This window comes from Ambystoma mexicanum, chromosome 12, assembly GCF_040938575.1.
Source record: "Ambystoma mexicanum isolate Mex_15411 chromosome 12, UKY_AmexF1_1, whole genome shotgun sequence".
Taxonomy (NCBI): Eukaryota; Metazoa; Chordata; class Amphibia; order Caudata; family Ambystomatidae; genus Ambystoma; species Ambystoma mexicanum.
In genome coordinates, this window is record NC_090936.1 from 1068205137 (window position 1) to 1068231164 (window position 26028).

The 26028-nt window shown below is 45.6% G+C and overlaps 1 protein-coding gene across 1 annotated transcript in view; it reads right to left on the reverse strand.

The window, feature by feature from the left end:
* LRGUK (leucine rich repeats and guanylate kinase domain containing) overlaps positions 1-26028 on the reverse strand; it is a 477106-nt gene that overhangs the window by 170577 nt on the left and 280501 nt on the right. The window lies entirely within an intron of this gene.

A 26028-nucleotide genomic window follows, 5' to 3' on the forward strand; every position in this document is an offset into this window, starting at 1 on the left:
TGCTAGAATGAAGGCGAGCCTGTAGCTTGATACTGCGCCAAGGAAGCGGAATAGACACCGGAGGCTGAGGGGAAACCTTGGTGTGGTCGGTGTTGCCACGACAGCAGGCTTGGTGCCCGAGAAGCTTACACAGCTAACGGACCTGATCCACAAGATGGCGATGAAAGAGGACGGACCACGCATCCAGGAGTGCTCCCAGGCTTGAGCGGTAACAGGTGGTGGAGGCTGGGTGGGGGCTTGGCTGCCCAGTAGCGGCCACAGAGCAGCTGCAAGCAGTGGCACAGAGCAGGTGCTGACACATTGAGAAAGGGGCCAGTGGAAGAGATGAGGATGAGCGATGATGCTCCCACCAGAGTCCTTCTGTGGCAACGGAGAAGCAGCGTACAGTTCACGGGCGATGGCTCACAGCGTGGCACACCCGAAGACCCCTGCTGCAAGCCTTGAGGACCAGGATTCAAGGGTGAGCATTTCTAAGGGTAGGCCCAAAGGCACAGAGGGCTGGGACACAGGCACTCCACGCAGCTCCAAGCGAGGAACCACAACTCACACCTGAATTTTTTAATTTCCTCAATGCTCTCAATAGGGGTATTAAGGGCTTGCTACATTCAGAAGATGCAGACCTATGCAGCAAAATGCATGACTCTGCCACTGAATTCGGGAAGGATATATGGGGGCACTGGGAGACAGAATTGACCATAACGTGCTCTCCCTTACTGCACTAGTAGCCAAGATCAGAGAAGTCTGGGGAATGAAGGCAGCTTTGCAAGAAGCAGCGGAGGGTGAGAACATTGAGGGCCGTGTCTGGAGGCTCTTTTCCCAGATCACGACGCAGGCCCCTTCTCAGGTCATTAAGATGTGTGGGATATATTGACCCACTCAACAGAATTTTCCCACATCACTAAGCTGCATTTGCTCAAGAAACTGCAACCTGGCTGTGCTGGCTCCTGTGCACACCAGGACCTCAAAACTGTGTTTTTGCCGCAACAGAAAGATGGCTGCACCATCCTGCCAAGCACACTTCAGGCAGGATGGAACAAGGGGACACACTGAAGGAGCATGCCATTATGTTCTGAAACAGATAAATTGAATAAAGTGAAAAGGCAGCACTGCTTTGCTGGAAACCCAAAATTCCCCTTCAAAATTAAACTTTTCTACCCTTTAAAAATGCTGCTTTGACACTAATTCCATCTGTTCGGTCTTAAACTACTGTGATTAAAAACGCCTTGCCATGGCCAGGATATTTCATTATACCGCAGCAGAACCAGGCATAATTCCTGAATGACGGGCCCAGTCAAACCAACTCAGAGAAATCAACCAGGAACTTTACTTTTACTTGCACGGGAACACGCGTTTGTTTCTTTACAAACGTATCCAAACTCAGCAGTTCAAAGAGAATCTAACTCTATGAGCCAGGTCAGTTTCATTATATCTGTTCTTCAGACAAAACTCCTGATTTCAAGAAAATGATTATGGCTGCAAAGACAGTGTGGGAATCTAATGGAGCTGCCAAACTGAATTTAAAGAAATAAATGCTAGTAGTTTTCAACACATATGGAAATGGGCCTTTGCTGACTGAAGGAAAAAAATGGCCTGTTTAAAAATAAATTGTTGAATGAAAGCCTGCTTATTTAGCAATGTGAATGGGTTTTGTTGCTGGTGAAGATACACACATGGCTATTTTCTTTAACAGGTCTGTTTTAATTCAGGACCCAGAATAAGAAAATAAAGGTTTTAAAACACATGGGCTGAATTTGCAAGCTCTCAAAAACCAGTTATTCCAGTTTTCAGCCCTGAACCTCCCCCCCTCAGGAAGAGAGCCACACCATCAATTCTCATCAGAGGCTAACAACCCACTGATAATTACAGGGCAAGGAAGTTGGAAGTGTGAAGGGGCAATAAGACCTCCAATCAAGAGGAGAAACCCCCACCTTGCCTCGAAGGAAATAACAGTTGGTTGCAGTTGAAGAAGATCTAGTGACAATGGACTGCCTTTTGTTTCCAAAGACTTTGTAAAAATGTAGAATTTTCGCAGTGTAAAAGTGAATTTTTGGGCTTTCTTTTAAGACTTAGTAGAATTTGCTGACACCTTGGGGACAGAGATGGGAGAATATGGCGGATTACAGGAAAAGCATCCATGTTGCAAATGTGAATTTGTGTACACATCCCTGATGATCATCCACATCCATGTATAAAGTTATAGAATTTTGAGTAATATAAATCCCATTGAAAGCGTGAAAAACTGGTAAAAGGGCGAAAACAAGGTCTCACAGACTGGAGGATTGGACTGCGATTTGCTGCACAAAATATGTAACCTTTGTATATAATTTGCTAAGAGATTGCAATTGAATAAGTGTATGTTTTTGGCGAAATCGGATTTTAGTTAGAGTAACTGTGGGAGGTTTTTAGATATTGTAAAACTCAAACCATAAATCTGATATCATTTTCCTGAAATCCAAACAACTGAGAGTGAGGCGGAGACTAGCACCCTTGTCCAATCCCTTCGTCAGAGGCGTGTTTAGTTAAGCCTGCCCCAGTCATATACTTTGATGATGTCATTAGGCATTATAAATAAGAGCCACAAGACTCTAAACACACACTCTTCCTGATTTTCCTGCGCCAGCGTCCTGTTCCTATTCCATCCATCCAGACCCCAACTACAAGGCCAAGCATTGTCGACCCTACTCTAGGGCCCACTGCAAAACCCAAGCATTGCTGACCCTGTCCCAGCAAGGCCTAAATTCTGAAAACCACTAAAATACCCAAATAACCAAAGGGGAAAGCTGTGGTGTTTTTGGGAAGCATCCTGATCCCAATAACTGCATCCAGAGGTACCTGTGCCATCCAGCTAACCTCTAGTATCCAGTGACCAGAATTGCCAGTCCAAAAGTGCTATCAGGTGACCAGAACTGCCCAGCTGTGTGCCAGGCGCCTTGCCGTTAGTGACCAGAACTGTTGACTGTCCAAAATCCAAAAACTAAAAAGTGGACCTTGAGTATCAATTGCTACCCCATCTAAACCCATAGCCTATCTTATCTTTGTCCTTATCCCACTCTCTAAGTCACCCTATCCTTATCATGATACCTTGTTCAAACTGTCACAATCATTCTTGCAATCCTGCCCTTGATTCCTAGTGTTAGCGCCACGTTTCTCTTCATTTCTGTCTTGCATAGATCATAAGTCATTAGCGATATTGTGTTTAAATACATTCATTTTCCCTTAAGAAAAGGGGTACACTGTGTGAAGGGTTACAACTGCAGCATAACTTGATATTCACGGGTGGCGTTCCTCTTTTCTTAGCCATTAAATCTAGTTTAAGTAAGATTTGCCTTTCAATTTTAAAACCGATAATTCTTTTCACTGTTCTATTTTCCTAAAAATGACCCTCACTCTACCTTCCATATCTATCTCAATTTACCAGCTAGAGACTTAATTTCACTTCCATAGTGCACCTGTGATATTTATTTCACCTGTTTTTATTAAAAATCGTTTGGGTAATTTCAGGCAGGAATTGCAAGGTTTGCAAAGTTTCCAACGTGTCTTTTTGCTGTAATCTGTTTTAACCCTGCCACTCATTTCGAACTGCATGCTTTTTGTAATCTATTCTTTGTGATTGTTAGTGTATTTGCAATGTGGCTTTAGTGAGGAATTATATTTGCTTCAAGGTTTTTAACACACATTCATTATTTAATTGTCCATTTCTGAGTGCCATTTCATCAACATTGTTTAAAATCTTATTTGGGGAGGGAAGGTCAGATTGGATTCCGATTCTTGCCTATTATTGCTGATTACCAGCTGCTTCTATTTATCCATTCAGAATTAATTATTTGTGGGTTGAGGGAACATTCCATTGGGAAATCCTAACTTGGGTGCTATCTTTCCCAAACCAAAAGTGCTCCTATTCCCCTGTGCTGTTCCACTAGAAGGTTAAACCCTGTGCATTGCTCACATTCTCATTGTAATCATCACCCCATTGGTGACTGCTCCATATTAAAAAGTGTATGATATCTTTTGAATTTTAAAATAAAATAAATAAATACTGTATTTTACCAACCAGTCTGGTTCCTGGTCCATTGTGACCCAGGGTATTTGCAAAGGGGGTGTGATATGAGTGGTGTACCATCTCAATATTGAATCTAATATAAAAAGATAAGCATTTCAGTTGTGCGCCGCATACTAGGCCGAGACCAAGGTGTGCGTCACCTGATTGAAATCTTTAACAGATGGACAGGGCTCACATAGTCGGCTCGAGGAGGGGAGAGGACAAATCAACCCCCCCACGGACAACATAGTGAAATTCCATTATTATAAAGTGAAAGAAGCATCCTGAGGGCAGCGAGGAAGGCCAACAGAATACAATATCGCAACTCTGTAGTTCAAGTCTTCCAAGATGTCTCCCAGCCCACATTAACCAAACAGAGTGCTGAAACCCATCAGGGAGGAGCTACGCTGTCAGGACATTAGATACAAATGGATATACCCCATTGATCTCCAGTTCAAGTGGAAGAATTCTTTCCATACGAACTTCACGCTGGAGGCTGGCGCCCGCCTGATGTGTCTTGCTATTCGCGAAGGAGGAACATTCCAAGGAGCGGCTCGGGAGAAGGATTCCGGATCTGTAGACTCCTAACAAACGGTCCAAACAGGAAAGAAGAGAGTCAAGCGATGACACAGATGACTCCTTTTGATCTATACTTTCAGGCCTCCTGGAGGGGGACTGGACTCCTGAGAGTGGAAGGATCTTGCACTGGGGGGTACCAACAATTGCAGGAGACCCTTTGTTAGAAGCCAGAGTGTTGGTTCTGTTTAGTTCTCCATTCCGCAGTACAGAATGTGTATACAAGTTGGTTTGCCAGTTATCACACGAAAGGGAAGCAGGCTGGATTGAGTGGGGGTGGAGGGGCGCTACATCTTCTACTCCAAGTCTGGGGTGGATTGGCAGCTGCACTTGGGAATGTACAGGACTTTATATTCCACATGGGTATGTTGGGTGACTATCCTCAGAGTGGGGAACAAGAAAAAGGGGCGTTCTAAACATTGCACTATAACAGGGTGTTATACGAGTTCACCTGGAGGAAGGAGGGACCTATTGATGCAGGGGGTCCCCAGGGAGCAAAGACCGACAAACCGGGGGGATGGCGATTAATGTCGACACCTTAAACGGGTGAGGTCTTAATACCCTGGGCAAAAGCAACCGGCTCCTCAGAGAACTTCAGTGTTTACAACTACACATAGTGGGTCTGCAAGAAATGCATCTCTTACTTAAAGACCAAACTTGGCTTAAGAGCAGGCACTTCCCACACCCATTCCTTTCTTCGGCAGCCAGTAAAAGGGCAGGGGTTGCAATTCTCTTGCAGAAAGATTTGGCATTTAAGCACATTGATACCAAAAGGGACACCAGCTGCAGATACATTATGATTGGGGGCGGGATTCAGGGGTGCGGGTTCCCACTAACTATAGTTTCCTTTTATGCACTGTGAAGGCATCATGAATGATATACAGACAACAGGATAGAAGTTGAACATATAAACTATTAACTAAAAAGGAAGTTTGGGAAAATGCCTAACTTGCCCTAAGCTAAGGTGGGATTTCTTTACCTAAATGAAAAAATTATAGTCTGTGTCAGGAAGTCCAAAGCAAATGTATTCTGTGTCCAAACCCTATACTTGCCCTCACATCTAACTGAATACAATGTGTAGGGATGTCAGTATCACAAATGATAAGTGTTCCAAACAATAGTTCAGAGCTTCTTACAGCTCTTAAGGGGAAAAATGGTTTTCCCTTTTCCATGATTCAAATAGTTCACTTCACAACAAAGGGGCTCCCTTCCCATGGCGTTCAAGTCTTCCAATGTTTCAAAACAACACAATACCTTGGGATAGTTAATGTTCCAACATAACAGTCCCTTGGGATATTTCCCCAGCTCTTCCAGTTTGGTTACTTGTCACCAATTTCAAGATCAGCTCATCAATATCAGTTCACATAGGCTTTCTTGATTTAATCACAGTGTGGCTTTTCCTTAGGTGGGTGTATTCGGTCTAGGCGCAGTTGTCGGACCACATGGTCCACCCATTACAGGTCAAGCAACAGACACACCTTGCTTGATTCTGTTTCATAGGTTTCTTGCCATTGGTTCAGCTTCACAATGAGGCTTGGCTCAATGTCCTTTCATCTGCATTTGAAGCTTTATTCTCACAGATTTAAATAACATTTACTTATCCAGTAGCTTTCACTTGCAAAACCAGCAAAGGCTTCCCAGTACACACTCCTGCTAGAAAACGTGGCTGCTGTTATAGTTCAGGTTTCACAATCTGCCATTACCTTCCCAGTACACTCTCCTGCTAGTAAACATATTCTCTTACATACCAGCTTTGCTACTATTTTAGTTCTCCTGCTTAGTTATTCTTGGCTCTTGGCAATGCTTGATCATTGAACTCTTAGCAATGTTAGCTTACTTGTCGCTTATCAATACTGGCTTATTTTATTCTTGGCAATGCTTGTTTTCCATTCACTTTTCCCTTATATTCAATTCAGATATTCATTATCAACTGTCTCTTGATTGCCATTCACCTTTTCCTTATATTCAGTACAGATATTCAAAACCAAATGTCGCTGGCTTCAAAACTGCCCATCCACCGTGTCAGGGGCCTCCTTTCCACCATGGCGGACTCACCGGATTTCTTACAGTCGGATTTCCCCTTTAGGTGGCATTCTGGAGGCTCTATTCACGGTCTGCTCGCGCTGGTTCCTTCTAGCGTTTGGTGTCCTCCACGGCTTCTTCAATTCCCAGCTGCTGACTGCAGGGTTCCGGTCAGCTGCAGTCAGCGGTCCTGCACCGGCGAGCAGTCAGGAGACTCTCCAACGCTCCCAGTACTTTTGCTCTGTACCGCACTGCTTTCTCCACTCTGACTCAGCCTGCCAACGATCCTCGGTCGTTGCACCAGATTGCACATCATAAACCTCCCAGTGTCTCGGGAAGGTGCCTGCTCGCTGCAACAGCTTCTGCCCTTGAACTCTCCTTTGTGCTTGCTGTGCTTCCCCCGATGCCTCTCAACAGAGCCTGTTTTAAAGTTCCTGGCTCCAAAGTAATGAGCCCAACAACTAGACCGCTTGTGTTTCTTCGTCCAGTCTTTCTTCTGTTTCAATGGTGACCTCCTCGTATGAGTACCTAAGTGGTATGTCTTGGGAGGAGGTTTTCTAGGAAAATAGGGAAGGGATTGATAATACCCTACAAAGACCTAGGGAATATGAGGTTCATTGGAAATGGGAAACTGGGGATATCATGTCTCACCCAAGAGTGCCTCATCCCCACTCTCCAAGTCTCCTCCACCCTGTTGATCCTCCCTCACATATCCACCCCCAGGGTCAGGTTCCAAAAGCGATGGCCTTTCCCTGGCCACCTGGGGGGGAGGGTATATTGGGGGAAAAAAGTGAGGATCTGCTCACGTTCCTCACAGCACCCAACACAGGACAAGAGCTTTTATGTGGCAGGTTATGGATAAGCTAGAGCTGAGGGGACGGGGCAACCTCATAGTGGTTGTGGACATGTACCAGTCATGGACGGGGTTAAGAACAGGTCTGGGCACTAGACATATTCCATAACCAGCACAGCCTCAAAGGCACTGTGGAATTGTATCGCTGCATGTGCTCTCATTGATGCATGGCATACCCACCACCCCACCGATATTGCCTTTACTTATACATCTCACGTACACACCTCAGCATAACAAATCAACTACATTTTCATTTCCACAGGGCTGGCGCGACAGGCTGTAGCCTTGAATATTGAACCCATGACCATGACAGACCATAACATGGCATTGCTACACCTTATGGGCTGGGGGAGGTCTGGACAGCTGCATCAGTTGAGGATGCCCCTGGGCATCCTACGAGATCCGGTTTGTTTGAAGGAGCTGATAGGGACATATAGGACTACCTGAGGAAAAACCCTATGGGGAACACCAGTGAAAGTATCTTTTTTGACGCACTAAAGGTGGTGGCTAGGGGAAACATTGTGGCGAGTGCAGCAGTATTGAAGTGAACTAGGGGGCTACTGGAAAGGGAATGGATAGAGGAGGTTAGAAGGGCAGATGTGATGTGCGCTGCAGACCCGACCTTTGGAATGGGTCAAAATATCCCAATGTACCTCACTACATCACTTTACTGAAATGGTGAAAGAAACCACCCAAAATGACCCCGCTGACTCCTGTGCATGCCAAAATCTTTAAAACTGAGTTTGTGTCACAACCACAAAAGGGCTGCACACCCTGCCACACACAGTCCGGGGGGGGGTGAAAACAGAGTCCTCACTGCAGGAGCATGCCAGTGGGCTCTGCCAAAGTCACCATGGAGCAAACTAGATGAAACCGCATCAGTGTGCTGAAAACCTGAAAATGCCTTTTAAAATGACATTTTCCTAAACTTAAAAAGTGCTGTTTTTGGCACCAGATCCATTCATTTCTACTGAACCATTGAGATTAAAGAGCCCTGCAATGCCCAGGATCATCCAGTGTGGCTCAGAGGAACGGGCCTCATTGGAATGACAGCTCCTATAAAATATATCTATTAAAAAGCAACCCAGGAACCCTCATTTTCATTTTCGATGGAAAATGGCGGCTATTTCTTTGCAACAAGTATCAGAAAACAGCTGTCTAGAGAAACTCTAAACAAAGGCATGATACATGTATCCAGGCTGCAAACAACTCCAGCACTCAAGGGAAGAACTAATGCGGACTAAAATGTGTATTTGCTGCAGATGAAACTCGGATTTAAAGAAATAACTTTAATGTGTTTTTTTATGAATGAAGAGAAAAATCGCCTGTTTTTAAAGTATGTTCTTGTGTAAAGGCTTAATTCTTTAAGAATGTCAAAGGATTACTATTGTTAAAAAATCCACCTATAAACTGTTTAATTTTATATGTTTAAAGGAAAGATTTAAAAGGTGAAACTTAAAGCTGAACCCAGTCTGAGCTAATCAACTATATAAAAAAACCTGCTCTGTCAGTTCTTCGCCCTGAGAAAGGTTGACACTTCCACTGCTGGCAGGAAAAGCTAATTGCTGCTGGGAGGCCTTGATTCCTCATGACAAAGGGACTTCATTAGACATTCGTCTGTGCCCCAGGTGAAGAAAATAGCAGGCTTGGACACTCACCCTTCTAGGGGAGGGGCAGGAAGCTCCAATCTCCAGGGAGAGGCCTCTCATTCATTTTCAAAGTATTTGACATGTGCTTACACTTGGGGGGAAAAAGAAAAAAAAACTGACATGTGACTTTTGGGTTTAAAATGCTTATTTTGCCACTGAACTTCAAGACATTTAACTTGGCAGCAAGAATAAGAAAAAGGGTGAAAGGTGCATACATCTAAATCTGAATTTCTGCTATTCATTTGAAAACTTGGTAGAATTTCTTACTGCATAAGGAACAGAAGTTATAAAGAATGATCAATTGCGCAGAAACTATTAATGTTACAAATATAATAGTGTGTACGCATGTTCTAGGGGTAATTGTGCATACGTGTACAGAATTGAGAAATGTTAGGCCAAGCCTTTCATGGTTAAAATTGCCAAAATACAACAGAAAGACTAAACCAAGTCCCACAGACTTGGGAGTTGGATTTAAATGTGACCCACAAAATATGTAATTTATGCATCTGATTATCTTAGAGGGCATAACTACATAAATATGTATTTGTGGGAAAGTTAGATTTTGGTCCCAATAGCTATGGGAGGTTTCCAGATCATCCCATAAAACCGGACATCCCTTTCTGTCATTCAACTGGCAAAGAGCAAGGTGGTAACTGTGCTTTTGCCCAATCATAGCATTGTGGGTGTGGGTAGTAAGTCTGCCCCTACCATACACTTAGTGATGTCATTTGGCATGATAAATAAGAGAACCTCACAACACACAGACACACTGATTCCTGAATCCATCCTGATTTCTGCGTGGCACCCTGCTCCTGAATTCTCCATCTTTGGTCCCGATTCCAGATTTTTTTGTAAAGCTAAGGCCTCTGCATTGCTGAACTCCTTTTCAGCTACACCCAAATTCTGAAGCAATCCCAAAACTTAAGAGAAGCATTTTGATCCAGCCTGGCTTGCTACCACTAAATGCTTGCCTACTCCAAACTCGCCATCCCACTGATCTCCGGTCTCCAGTAACCAGTGTAGTAACCAGTGCAGTCTCCAGTCCGAGGTGCCAGTCCAGGTGACCAGAACCACCCAGCTGACCCAATTCCACCAGATGTGCCCTGCTGTCCTTTGTCAAACTGATCCGTGCGATGACCAGAACCCTTGATGGTCCAAAATCTCAAATTAAAGTGGACTAAGTATTAAAAGGAATCATAGTAAACCATAGCATATCTTGCCTTGCCATATCACAATCTCTCAACCATCCTATCTTTAACTTAAGAACATGTAATATTGTCAGAACCATTCTTGCAACCCCGTTTGTGATTGCTAGTGTTAGCGCCGATCTTATCTTCATTTTTGTTTGACTAGACCATAATCCATTAGTTATTTTGATTAAATAAAGTAATTCCCATAAAAAAACAGGGTATCTGCCACGTGAAGGGGTACACGCAGCCATGTAACTGTGGGTAACTGTGGAGATTCACAGGTGGCATTCTCTTTTTCTTAGCCATTAAATCTAGTTTATGTAAAATTAACCTGTCATTTTAAAACCGATATTCTGTTTTTCTCTGCTCTATTTTTCTAAAAACACCTCATTCAACCTCGCATAACTTCCTCAATTCCTTGTATTTCCCCATTTTTCTTTAAAACCATTTAGTGAATTTTAGGCGGGAAACTTCCTCAATTCCTTGTATTTCCCCATTTTTCTTTAAAACCATTTAGTGAATTTTAGGCGGGAATTCGAATTTCTGCAAAAGTGTACATGTGTGATTTTCAATTTCAATTATTTCCAAACTTCCATTATGATTCAAAGTGTGTACTGTTGCTCATACTAAAGCTTATGATTGTTGGCACCTTTCCCATGTTGCTTCCATAGAGATGTATATTGATTTAAGGACTTTTGCACACTTTTCATTGTTTTTCTAAGCCATTTTCGAATGTCATTTTAAAAGTGTACAAGTCCCAAACCGCTTCTCTCTCTAGTTTGGGGAGGGGAAGGTTATATTCAAAGCCTGTACAGTGTTCTTTATTCCTGAATACCTGCTGCTCCCTTACATCTGTGTAGAATTGCTCATTTGTGAGTTGAGAAATTTGCGGGGGGAAATCTTAAATTAAGTGCTATCTTTCAAACAAGCCAAAACTGTTCTTTTCTCTGTGCTTTATAGTTGGTGTTGCTAAAAGTGAATTTAACTGCATTACCTACTTTCTTATTTATATTGTCACCACATTGGTGATTGCTGCCCCATATATTAAAACATATGTTTGATTTGAATTTTAAATAAATAAATATTACCTTTACCAACCAGCCTGATTCCTGGTCCATTGTGACCTGGGGCTACTTTGAGAAGGGGTGTGATATGAGCAGTATATCACTCAGAATATTGAAACTATAGACATAATAAAATAAGTATTTCATGTGCGCACTGCATACTACGCTGAGGCCAGGGTGTATTGCCTGATTGAAATCCTTAACAGATTTGACACAATTTTAAGCAACTTAGTGCGGCTAAACCGAAGTGGAAACTACTGTGGGTGCAGAGGATGGAGTAGGTATTGCTGGGGTGGAGACATAGCTATTTTGAGCAGGGGAATATATCCCAGGCAAGTTGCTAGCACACCTCCTTACATAGCAAACAAGCCAGGGTTGTCCAAGTGAGACCAGAAGGAAGGAGGATGGTGGAAAACAGAGTGGAGAAAGTTTATAGCAAAGCTGAGGTATTTGCTGGTAAAAGACAGTCGAACTGGTGTGTGGGTGTGGGTGGGTGTGTGTGAGAGAGTGTCTGAGTGAGTGAAAGGAGGGTGAGTAAGGAGAAGGTGTTGTGGAGAAGTAGTGGTTTGGAGGTGGGCTGCAGACCAGCATTGGAGTAGAAAGAGGCACAGTAGTGATGGAGAGGCATAACGTCTTATAGGTGTGGGGAGCAGTAGAAAGTAAAATCGGAAGGTGGAGGTAGATTGTAGCTGAAGGAACATCAGAGGGAGTAAGAAGGTAGTAGTTAGCTGACAGATGGCGTAATCAGCAGAGGGACAGCTAATAAACAGAGAGGGAGAGTGGAAACAGAGGGGATGAAGGAAGGGAGGGGAGTAGTTAAGCAGAGAGAGCGAAAGAGTATAACACTAGGGAAAGGAGTAGAAGGGTGGGACGATCATGCTAGTGCCCAGAGTGGCTGAAGGGCACGATCCAACCCGGGGTCCCAGATAAGTGGCACCTAGATAGTTCCCAGGGGAAGACTAGATAGAGAATGCATTTGTCTTTAGGGCATTGCCTATAGATAGCTTTTAGATGGTAGGGGTTACCGATCAGTAGCACCATTCCAGAGTTGAGGGAAGTCTCAGTGAGGGTGGGTTTGCCCATCCCTACGGTTGGAGAGAGTGGGGTGGCCAACAGTCCCATTAGAAATCAAAATACAAACCCTTTAACCTCATCTGGGAGTTCGTGTGTTCTTGAGGCCATCTGTGACAGCAGCTGTAATAATATTGCAAAATGTAAAGAATGCTTCCTGCCTAATGCTTGCATTTTTGGAGTGCAGAAAATAACAGGTAGTAAGTAGCATTAGGTTAGGTCTTTCAGATACCTTGTATTTGACCTGTTTTAAGTGTTATGAACAGTTTTAAGTACTTTGATAAAATAATGATGTACCCTTTGATAAATGGGAAATTAGGTTTTAATTTGTTTGCTATCCTAAAGGAAATGATGATGTCTCTTGACTGCTGTATGGTTTATGTTGAGAATAGAAAGCGCATGAATAATCTAGTCTGACTGGGAGGGGACACTGTTCATGCAATTAATGTGTTGTGCCTAAACTTGTGAAACAATCGAGTCACAGTGATCAATTAAGAACTTTACTCTGGAAGTAGGATAGCTCGGGGGCAACGAGCTCGCCTTGGAAGCAAGACGACACTGAGCACCAGAGGTTCGATCCCGGGTCCCCACTTGGAAACCTCTGGGTATTAAGTGCAATCGTGCTGCCCTCCAAATAACTTTTATAAAACAAGGCAAGGCTTGCAAAAGGATATGTGAGGCTGCGAGTAGACATATACGTCGCAGCCACACTGTCAAGCAATGGTTTGTGCAGGTAACAGTCGGTTTAGCCTCAGGCTTCCAAGATCTCAAAATGTCACCCTTTGCAACCAGCACAGTTCTATTCGGGATACTTTGAGCTACTTTCAAAAGCATGGGGGAGGTAGTCGGCAGTGCAGATAAAGTCAAATACATTTTACGTGCCTCAATTAGAATTTACAGTGGCTATTGCACACATGGGCAACCCACCCTGTAGCCCAGGGCTCAAGTCGAGCGACCACACAGGTGGCCGCCATACGACCCACGTTTTTGAGCGAGCCCATGCCATCCTCCTGTGCTTTTAAGGAATTAAAACAAACATTTTCTTTATACATTTTAATTGTGCAGCTACGCAGCGAGGACTCGAACCCGGGTCGCGCACGACACTAATAGCCACAAGACAAGAAGAGGCCTGTATGAAGACACCATTAAGTGTCTCCTATGTTCACTTTTTGTGACATCACTTACCAAGGCGTGTCTCACCATCCCCCCCACTTGTTATTGAGGAGTCGAGCCCTGGGGTCTAGCCCAAGTTACTCCTATTGCTTCATTTACTCTCAGAATGTTCAACTTCTGATGAGTCTGATAGACAAAAGCAGGGGATGGCGCAAAGGAACAGCTCTCGTTATCCCTATTCTTCTCAATCAGCGGCCTAGGTATTAGTTATGGGAGACGAGATTTCCATGGCAAGTGCTGAGGATTTCAGTCTTGATCAAGTTGAGTTCAACTTAGATCAAAACGATCAGCCTAGAACTATCAGAGTGGATTATGGTGATACTTGACAAATGCATTCGCATAACAAACTTCATCAAAATACAAGAACACAAGCAAATGTATATGCATAAGTAAAAAGTCGGAGAAAGGTGGGTTCTAGGATCGAACACTCCTGTGCTGAGCTTAATATTTGATCTACTGGTTTGGGTAGTACTGTGCAAGGTCACAGGTAGGAAGAGGTGAACCCACACCTCTTCTAAGGAAAATATTTAGAAAATCCTGGCTACCTGCAGCGATAACGTCTCATTAGATCTTGTGACCAAATAGATTTGACGCGGATTGCCTTGTCATTTTCCATGCAGCATACCTGCACCAGTGAAGGCAACAGCCAGCAATTACAACCCATCTGCGTGATCCCTGCCACCCGGCTACAGTGAACTAGAATTTGTCATTACGATATGATCTACATCGCTAACCTTCCATGATAAAGAACCTACGGGTTGAAAACATGTTTCGGCTGACCATCTTTTACACTATTTGTCTAGCATTGGAACATTAAAAGAAAAATACACCTTGAAACAAGGCATTCAGCATGCATAAGTAATAACACCTGATGCAGTGGGCTTCAACGGCTAGTAACGGCTTGGTGCCCAAATGACAGGCTGCGCACCACAAAACCTTATCACGGACTCCAGCAACATTATCAGCCAGCAATGTCTGCAGCAGTGGATGCTATTGCTATTGGCACGCAGTGGGCAACCTCCTGAATGAGATGGTAGAACTTGGTTGGTATGAAAATGGAAGCAGGGGTCCTGCACGGAGCACCTTCATTTCCATGGCGTGAGTTGGCGCTGCAGTCTACGGTAGAGGAAGCCGGTTAGGGCACTGTGGAGGCGTCATGTGGAGAAGGTAAGAAGGTCTTTGGGAGTGGAGTAGGAGTGAGCAGGGTGTGGATCGGAGAGGGGGGCGGAGCAGGCGAAGGCAGCAGGAGACCAGGGCCACTGAGATAAGGAAGCTCGCAGAGGAAGGTACCACCATTCAGGAGCCAGCGCAGGATTGAACCAGTAGATTCAGCCTGCTTTCTCACACTTCTGATTGGCCGGCGCCCTTTCACCGGGTGACAATTTACCAATAAGACCCGATCCAGCAGCCCTTATCGGGTGTTATTACTATTAGCACCCTGGGTTGCCAATCCCGGGGTGCTGACCGCAATGTTTTTTGTATGAATGACCGGGACAAAATACTTACGCAAGATGGCCACCATAGAGCTGGAAGACGGGGTTCCGAGCGGAGCCTCTCGTCCATTTCGATGGTGGCCAGCAGGGACATGGAGCGGCAACAGCGGCGGGGGAACCGCCTCTGCTCAAGTAATCGGGTATGTGGGACTGGGGCTGGGAAAACAGAGAAAGGGGGGCCTGAGGGAGGGGGAATTGCAAGGCGGGAGAAGCAGCCATCGGGTTGCTAGGAACATGGGGTGGGATCGTGGGATTCAGCCCGTGATCCGAGCAACCCAATTGGTTGCTTCCCCACTCCTGGGCACTAATTATTAGTACAAATATGCCACTAAAAGTTAGGTTGGCTGTGGAACTGTGCTTTGAAGCACATCACGTGTGCATAGGCGCTGTATAAATAAACAAACAATGGCACACTCTATATTCATAATAATGTGTATTTATAAGTGCACGCACATGCATCTTTAACTGCTTTTAGCACACGGATATTCACTTAACATTCGATAGGTATATAGATTTTTAATGTGCGTGTCAAAATACCTTTTTACAGGGGTGGGGGGTGCACACTGCTAGCTGTGCACGTGAGAGTTTAACTTGCATCTGCAGCGAGTGCAGCTGCAAGATGGACAGATGCGAACTCCTAAACCAAGACTCTTACAGCCCAAAATAGGCCTCCTTACAATTAGGGGACTTGGAAAGAAGCTGCGTCGTTAGGCAGCCTTTGTTAACGAGTGCAGTGCGCGCTCCGCCAGCGTAAAGTTGGCACGTGACCGCCACCCAATTACTGTTCCTGGCTGCTGGCAACATTTACCGACGGCCCATATGTTTAGCCATTCCCTTTTCACTGACATGACAGAAAACTGGGCCCAGAGACCGACAGGAATGCCCACCCCTGATGGTCAATTAACACCCACTGGCAAACGGGAGTCACTTGGAGCACGCCTGTGTGCAGCAACACAGTGCTTTCAAGTGGCACTTAGTGCCCGGCCCTGTTTTACGGGGTTTACAGCCCCAGTTTAAGCAGATATGGCTCAATAAAGCAGTAGCTCGCGACATCAAAGATAATGTGTGCAATGCGAGGTTTAGTTTGGGATTGGATGGTGCAGTGCCATCTGTTTGATCTTTCTAGAATGTTTTTCTGAACTATTTTGCACATCCAAGTCAAACCAAAGTGGCAAAGCAGCTTTGTGGCAGCAGGCAGTGGCCGTTCATAAAATGCTTCAACACGTTACACGGCGCGCCGTCAAAAATAAAAACATGTTTGCAAAATGCCCAAATGTTCTCATCAAAAATGCTTTTAAAATGATTTTCAAATTGAAGGGATGAAAAAGGCCATAAAGGATGAAAAAGGAGAGAAAGAAAACGTAAAAGGTGCGGAAGATCTGATTGGTCAGAAGGAAATTGAGAAATGGCCAAAACGTCCTCCCCGATTGATCACTGTAAAGTTCACCAGGAGGGACAGCAAAACAAACAGATTACAATCTGCATCCCACCTCTCTCCATCAGCTCCCACTGAAAATCACCCTAGGGGTGATAGAGTGATAAGGGTTGCACCTGTCCTGAAAGTGAGACAATGCTCCCTTGCCTTCTTTTCTCCTTCAAATCCCTTTAAAGGCCAGAAAGGAAGCCGCCAAAGGCTTGCTCGGATATTGGTGGATTCTAAGGTTTGTATACGCAGTAACGTGTATGGTGAGCGATCGTGGGAGTAGAAGTCCAAAACATCTGGAGAGCCGCAGGATGCAAGCCCATGATACAGCCCCAGTGATCATCTTCATGTCTCAGCCATCATTTCATGTGCTTTTCCCATGACAAGAGCCCTTCCTTACTGGGAATTACACACCACACTATAAATTCCCAATCCAAACCCCAAACTGCACTCAATCTCAAAAATGGAAACGAGCACACTAAAGCATTGGATATTGTTTATATGCAACAATAGGTTGTGTGGTTTATTCGGTGACAACCCCGCATTTGCTTATCAAATAAGCATTAATCTTAGGGATCTTCTTGGTGAAAACAAGACCAGACAAAACACCTAGACGGAAAAGGAAAAAAAATAGGAACTTTTCCATGAAGGAGTTGTTGCAATTGCAACAGTATAATCAAGGGCAACATTGGCTCATGCCCAAAGACAGGAGATAAAAATCAGGCTACACTATACCACATGACGCACCAAACGTAATTTATGCTCTAAAATGCGCCTGTGGTCTCTACTATGTAGGACAGACAAGTCGAAAAGCGAAAGTCAGGTGGAATGAACAACATTCCAATATCCGACTGCATAATCCCAACTCTTCAGTAGCCATTTTGACCACGAAAGGCATCAGATCGCACAGATCCGCTTCCACATACTTGAAGCGATTAAAACGAGAAACGTGGGCATGCATGTTAACAGAAAACTTGATCAGAGAGAGACCTTTTGGATTGACAGACTGGACTCTGTCTTTCCAAATGGACTCAATGAAGAACTCAGTCTGAGCTGTTTTCTGTAAAACACCTTTAGATTTATTTGAATGCTTCTAAACCAACCCACACGAACACTGAATTTGCTTAACCTATCAGACAGATCATATTTCTATGATGTGAACTGATCTCTATTAACGGTTCAAAGTTAAAAAAGTGCTTTAAGTGGCGATTTGTGTAGTGACATGATGCTGGCCACACAGGAAACACTTGTTGGGCTAATATGAGATTGCTTATGGATATTTTGTATTGCACTTTACATGTAATTTCTTCTCTCTTGTAATATTAGCAGTTTAGATCATTTACTGATATGAATTTGTGGATGGACTCAGCACAATTTCTCTGTTTTACATCAGCAGCATACATTGTATACAAGATATAGATATTATCTGGATACAGGACATATCACGGACACACAGAATCCAGGAAAGTGATAGGTTTTCATAATAGTAACAATATTTTGTTAAATCTAATGTTTGTAACCATTTTTTCTATCGCTATCAGTGCAGAAAATCACAAACAGCAGATGCTTTATAAACTGATTGAGCATTCCATGCAATGTGCCAATCTAGTCAGCTACACATGCATCTAGTAGCATAAACAAGCACCCTTGAGATCCTTTGGTGGCAAACAGGACGAGAACTACGACGTGATGACAACAAGCGCACGTCCCGTTTTTGCCAGCAGTAATATATTTTAAATACAGATACGGCTTTCTCCAGTCTACAGACTGACCGCAGCAACACTTGAGGAGGAAAATCTGTGCAGATACATTACTGATCTGGTAACAGGATGTTTTACTTTACAGACCTGTTCTTTTAACTTCAGTACTCCACAAGACAGCGAATACGGTACATTTTCTGCACAATATTTTGTACTGATATTTAGTTTTGGCTATTAGGTGGCGCTAAAAGCGCTACCTGTAAAGCCAAAAGGATTGTCATTAAAATAAGAGATTTAACATGAGAACTTGAAATAGGGGCTTGGATGCTTTTGGGAAAGTTTGATTGATGGCCAATCTCAACAAAAGACGATAGCGGTAGTTAAGATGCTGGAGGACTGCAAGTTAGATCTGTGAAATCTTGGTAAGAGCATCCTCGGGGGTCTGGCGCGCAATATGTTTTCGTTGAGGAAGGCAAAGTTGTGGACAATTCATTCTTTTTTTTGTGGATGCAATCTTTTTTTCTTCTCTGTTTTGCCCTCTTTCCCCTCTGTTTTTTAAGAGTTGAAGGTTGAAAAAAAATTGGCTTATCTGTAATGGATTTATTCTTAAGTTTTTGGTTTTTATTCATAGTTTTAAAATGTTGTATGTTTGTGAAAGGTTATTTTTGTAACCAGATACAATAAACAAAAAAAACAAAGAAATAGGAGCTTGAATGCAGGTTTGTAATGCTTTTCAATGCAGGTTGGCATATGAGGATGATTATTATATAGTTTGGCCATGTGTCCCACCCATTTAACGCCCATCGCCATGTGAAACCTATAGGGTGTTCCCCCCATTCCCACTCAACTCTTCCCACAACACAACTCTTTTTACACTCTTTGCTGATTTTCTATTGTGTGGTGAATTTGTCAGCCATGTTTCCTTCCAAAATGGCGTCTGCAATGTTTTAATGTTATTACAAAGTTATTTAACTTGATTGATGCTTTCAAATATATTTACTGCAGCTTTGAAGCTATGTTACACATTGGAATGTATTTTGTATTTAACATAAACAAGGTACTGTACTACTTACATTTTGGCTTAAAATGGTTCTGAAAATTCCCATTTACTGATTTGTGGGGGTTGCTCTAGTGCTATGAAATGTAAGCAGTAGCTAATTGGCAGTCTAGTTTGTTAGGGATGTTACTCTTATGTGATTGGCTCTAGAGTATGTGCTTTTTTTCCCACACTGCCGCCATTTTCTTTCACCAAATCCGAGCAAGGTTCTAGGGCTGTAGCTGTTTTATTAGCAGTCTGGGGCAGTGGCGGTTGCTTATTTAGGGGGGCGCCGCCCCAAAACCCAAGGGAGTGCAGAGAAAATAGTACTGTGTGCATCAGGTCTACATGGCAGGGCCGCTATTTTGCAGCAGTGTGCAGTGATGCACACCTTGCATACCCCAGGTGCCCTGATGCCCCCTGACGTGCCTCCATAGTAAGTTCCCTTTGTGCAGTGGTTTCCATAGCCCTGGTGTCCATCTAAGGTGCCCAGCAGCTGCTGCGTCCCGCTCTCCTCGTGTTCTAACACCGCACTCAGTGCACCCTGCACTCAGTGCACCCCAGTCCGCCTTTCCCTTCCACTTCCAGTGCTGCTGCACTGCCCGGAAGGCGCACCCATCTCAAGAGCCCGCCGCTGCTCTGCCCTTTAGGAGAGAGTCAGTATGTCTATTGCCTCGCGTGAATGGGTGGCAGTCTGGCAGAGCTTTTGTTCCGTATTTCTGTTTCGAGAACTTTGCCACAAAGTCTTGAGACCCACCGACGCAGTGAAGCTGCTCGTGGGTGTAGGTCTCCCTCCTCTCTCAGTGCAGTTAAAGTGAAGTGCTGGGTTTTTCTGCTTTGGAGAATATGAGGCCTGGTGCAGCGTTTCTGGAAGGTGTCTTTATTGTAAACACAAAAAACGTGAACTGGAACCCTTCTGAGCATTGAACACGATGTTCGCAATTTCTTTAGCAGACTGACCGGCCGAGGCACGGGGATATACACCGATGGCGACGCCATCATTAGCAGCACAGCACAGTTCTGGCTGCAACCTCAACAACTTTGCCACAACACCAAGCAGGCATTGGACCAGTCCCTTGATCTGCGCCCACATAAGGATGCTTTGCCTGGGAATACGCTTTACATCGGCCGCTGTGCGTGCAGTTTACATGAAGCATCCATGTCAGTGAAGGCTGAGGGTTAATTAACTATCACTGTCATTTTGTACTGTCCCGTCACACCTTTTACTGACATTCGTAACCGCTGTGTGCCCCTGTCGCCATAATTCAGCGGTTTACAAAGTTAGGCATGCTGAGAAAAATAAAAGTTGCACCCTGGCCCCAGAACTGCTGCAATTAAATGCAGCCACTGACTCATTGTCCTCCCTTTCAAAAGAACATTGACCCCGGCAGCCAATACCACTCTACCACCATAACGTGACAGCCCCATAGTTTCAAATCCACGGCCATCAATTTGAAGCGCTATTCCCCATTCTCTGCATATTCGGCACTCTTTCTGAGGACTTTTAGTTCCGTGGTCCCTGTTCTCTTCTCGGCTTTAGTCTGTTTTCACTGGTAATGGCTTTCCCTATTCTCCCCTTTATTATAGGTATCTTAATCTACATCATTCATTTTACTACTCTGGACTATCGGCTGCTTTTGACATTTTACTCTAAAATCACGCCACTGTGCTCCCATTTGGCTCGTGAAATTGACTTTTAATCTGGAGGATGCAATGCTTTTTTTCTCCTCAATATTGGTGTGTCTTTTTGTACAGTTTGGGAGGGATTGTAACACAAACAAACCCATTCATGCAGCAACACAGTTTTCTCTGAGAGCTTTAGTTAATCTAGTGTTTCTCTTGTCCAATCAGTCCTGCAGTGCAGCACTCGGCACACTCACGGCCTAATTTACAAAAAAGTTTTGAATCGGATCGTGCCATTGTAAAATGCCTTTGTAAATCAGGGCCCCAGTCTCTACACCAGGGGTGCACAGGGCAAACAGTTCTTACTCGACAATTCTTATTTCTTCATTATTCAAAACCAAATCAGTACCATATTCTGATCGGGCCCTTGATTTGTGCGCAAACAGAACTCTGTCACAAGCAATCCCAAATCTTCTCAAAGGTTAATTTCTACCTTGTCCCACTCATGGTACAACAGGTGATTTAGACCCGACCTACTAATGCCCCCCAGAGGCATTGGGGAATCCATTAGCCTGCTTTTGAGCCCTGGTTACCCTGTTAAAATGACCGCCGCCATTTATATCTTCCTCCTGCTTGGGACCTGCTCACTCTCAGAGCCGACCCCACTCACTGCTGATTGGCTGCATTCTGTATTTTTGACCAATCACAGGGAGCTGGCAGGCAAAGCCAGCCCCCTCCTACGGCCCGCACACAAGGCCCTCATCTGCTGTCTGGCCTGTGCAACATCTAGGGTGGACGCAGGGAGTTCTGTTTGAGCACATATCAAAGGCCAGAACATTGTACTGATTTGGTTTCGAGGAAGGAAGAAATATGTATATCTATTTAAACCTTTGTGGATAAGAGCACAATAAGGTCTAGACAAACCCTTACACGAGTCTACTCTAGTGTGATCCCGGGGCTAGTGTAACATTGATGTTTAGACTTTTGCAGCTCATCATATGAAGTAGTGTCAGAGAGATTAGTTTGAACCTCGGAATAGTTTCCACTTTTTTCCAGTTTAATCTGAAAAATGCAGTTCATACCTGTGCTAATGTGTGCATGAGGTACTGTATTTTTAATTTGCCCTAAAATAAAGATGAGTGTTAGACTTAGCTCATCACTACCCAGAAGCACAACTTAAAAAAAAATGTAAACACTGGCCACCAGGGGGCGCACGGACGATGATCGCCTCCGTGTGAGCTCCTAGCCCACGGGCCCCAAAAGTGACCTGAGCCCCCCACTTTTGCCCCCCCCGGGCCCAACAAGGGCAGATTAAGTCACGGGAAGAGCCCCCCCGCCCCCTGATCGAAAACCCGACGAAAATCGGACTTGCAGGACAGAAGAAAACTCCGTTGGAACTTGTCCCCCTCTCACGAGGACACAAACTGGAGACGACGCCCGCGGCACCCGCCCACTCCCTCTGCTTCGTCCGCGGTGCCGCTGCACCAGGCCCAGGCGCCGGAGGAGGCCACGGACACCCAGCCGCCCCGACGTGATTAAAGCACCGGCCATTCCAGGCGTCCCTGTGCGCACTCCCCGCAGCTCGGGACATAGGCCCGGCGACGGGTGGGAGCGGGCCGCGGAGGTAAGTGCCCGCCCTCCCCTTAAGCGCTCCCACGCACTGCGCTTTGACAGGGGCCCCACTCCCCATCCCACGCCCTCATCGAGGGCCTGGCCTGCTACCGCCCACAGAGGGCCCCATCAAACACAAGGGCCCAGCTGGAGGTGGTCACAAACTCAGTACGGACCCGCTCACCCAAAGCAAGTCACACTCCGGCTCATCGGTAACTGTGGCACTACGTAGCTACGCAGCACCAACCCTAGGGGACCACAAAGTCGCCCGTGCCTCCTAACAGCAGGGACCCCACACAGTAACTGAAGTGCCGCTCGCACCCCGGCTACGTCTGCCCCTAGCCAGACCTAAGCAGGCAATTCCTGCGGACTACGGACACAGCAGAATACTCACTGGTGCACCGTGGCGAGACAGAGGGTTGGGCCCCCACTCCTGGGGCGAGTGCCCTCCTCTGGTGAGGCCCCGGCTCAAGACTTAAACAGGACACGGAAAAGTGGCCCACCAACGGAAAACAGCGAAATACCTGGAGGTGCCCGCCCCCCCGCCTCACCATTACGGGACTGCATTGAGACCCAGACCCCCCGGTCAAGACATTGGACCCACTGAGTGAGACAGAGCGGAGTGGAGGGTAGAGCCCCTGGAACCAGGGCGTGTGCCTCCTCCTACTCCTCCAAAAGAACTCCCGCCACCAGAACCATCACCCCGGTGCCCGCCAATATTGTCAACACACCAGGCCCGAGAAGACGGCCTAACCTGAGGCGTGCACCTCCGCGCCCGCGAGGGCTCCATGAACACTCAGAGTAAGCTTGCCAAGTACGCCTATACTCCGCTGTCACAGGCCCACGACTCCAGACCAACGATGTCAGTCGAGGCCTCCGAAACGGGGGCAGCCGCTACCAAAGGAGACATCGCTGCCCTTCTGACCGAAATTCGGAACATGGGTGCCAACCTTGGCGGTAAAATGGACAAGATGACCCAGAGGATAGACAACATCGAGGAGAGACTAGAGGGAGTTGAGAACAATCAAGCCTCAATCGACATCCTAGAGACCCAAATGGACCTAAGAATACAAAATATAGAGAAGAAAGAAGACAAGATCTGCCTAAAGATAGACGATTTAGAAAATAGAGAGAGAAGGAATAACCTTCGGTTCTTTGGAATTCCGAAGAGAGAACGGGAGACAGAAGAAGACCTCAAACAAACGATACATGATATTGTCAAAATCCTGACAGCGGAAGACATCGAACTCAAGATCGAAAGAATTCACAGAGCTGGCGGCCCCCCGGGTGGCCCGAGGTCGGTCCTCGCCAGATTCCACAGGTATCAGGACAGAACAAGGATACTGGCGAAAGCCAGATCTGGAGGCACCCTTACCCTTGGAGGGGCCCAGATTACTATCTAACAGGACCTTTCATCACTGACACTGGCCCTACGTCGCCTCTGTGGTCCTCTCACGAGATGGCTAAAAGAACAAGGCACAAGATATAGATGGGGATATCCCTTCTCTCTCGCCTTCAAGCACGGGAGCAGGAAGATCCTACTCCGCTCCGAGGAAGAGATCCGAGAATGCATCGCCGACCTCCTCGGACCGCCATCAGGTGAGGGAACCCAGAATACCCTTGCACGCGACAGATCGGGATGGGAACTTCAGGGCCCGAGAAGGAAACGAGTAAAAGGATCCAGGAAGTTCAGGCGACCCAATGACACACCGGATAGCAACAAATGACACTCTAAACCCAAGCTCTACACTCCGGCGACCATTGTTTCCACGATACCCGCAGGGGACCTATCTACACCCTGTATCACGGCACCCCTGTATCTCTGATTTCATCTTGTGACAAGTGAACTGCCTGAACCGCAAACAAGAACTGCTGAGGGACGTGGACGCCGGAAACCGCATGTATCACAATGTATAATTGCCTACAGCCTAAATTGTTGGTGTTCGACACATTACTGTTTGTTATATAATTTCTACGAGAGGGGGGGTGGGGGCTCAAAATGCTATGCTGATGTTATCAGTTGACGGGGTCGTGCGGTTACGACCCCCGCTGGTGGTCCGACAGTAGACCGGCTGTTTACATCCAGTCCAACTCGGACGCCATCACAAACAGACAGAAACCCTCATTGAAGAACCAAAGAGCAACGCAAGAGAACAGAGGGCAAGGGGTATGATGTCCAATACCTTACAGGGATGGGGGGTGGGAGGGACACAGGGGATGGCACACCCTCAGGTAAAGCCTCAGTTAAGGAGAGGCAGCTACGACATCACTTCCATCAAGGCAATTTCCAACAATGGGCGGCGTGACATTGCAAATGCTTGCTACGGAACTGTCAATGTCCCGCAGACATAACGAACCAAGTGACGGGCAGGGCATAATAGGCACGCTGAATGTTAAGGGTCTCAACTCCCCCACCAAGAGATTGTTGGTAACGAGAGAGTTCAAGAGAGCCAATCTAGACATACTTTTCTTACAAGAAAGCTGATGCAGCAAGGGAGAAGAGAGGAAGGTTTTATACGCTAAACTGGGCTCTGAATACTGGGGCTCTGGCCCACTGAAGAAGGCGGGAGTCGGCATATTAATCAACAAAAAGATCCGATTTGAACTCACAAAATCATGGATGGATGTCAGTGGTAGAGCGCTGGTCCTAGTGGGCAGGATACAAGGCACTGTCACACTGGCGGCGATATACGCCCCCAACACAGGACAAGACAGATTCCTGCAGAGGATAATCCCGAAAGTCATGAGCGAAGCAGAAGGCGACGTAATACTCGGTGGTGACCTGAACACGTGGATGGATCCGGAACACGATAGACAATCCGGACGTACCTCTATACCCCCCCCCCAGCAAGCACCAGACGCTCTCCGGTTGCAGATATGATGGCTGCCTACAATCTTACCGATGCATGGAGACATACCAATCCTAACCGAGCTGGCTTCACTTTCTTCTCAGAGCCACATGCAACCTTTTCCAGAATAGACTATATATATATATATATATATATATATCTTACTGCAGATCTCATCACAGCAATGACAGAAGCCATTATAACCCCTATCTCATGGTCAGACCATGATATGGTCACGGTCACTCTGGATCAAATAGCCCTCCCTCGCAGATGCTCCAAATGGCGCTGTAACGAGACACTGTTTAAGGACCCAATTTTTCGGGATCAACTAGAGCAGGACATCACCCAATACTTTGAAATTAACAACATAGGGGAAACCTCTATGAATACAATTTGGGAGGCAGGCAAGGCAACCTGGAGAGGGCTTCTTATTAAAGAAGGAGCAGCGAAAAAAAGAGAAAGACAGTTGATAGAAAATAGGCTGCGTAAAAAGATTACCCAACTGGACCTCATGGCACAGTCAGCTCAACAGGATAGACCACAAAAGATTAAAGAGGCCAATGATAAGAGGGAGGAACTGCGACAACTGGAGGCGGATAACATTGCACACAAGCTTCAATATCTGAAGCAGAAACACTACGAACACGGAGATAAGG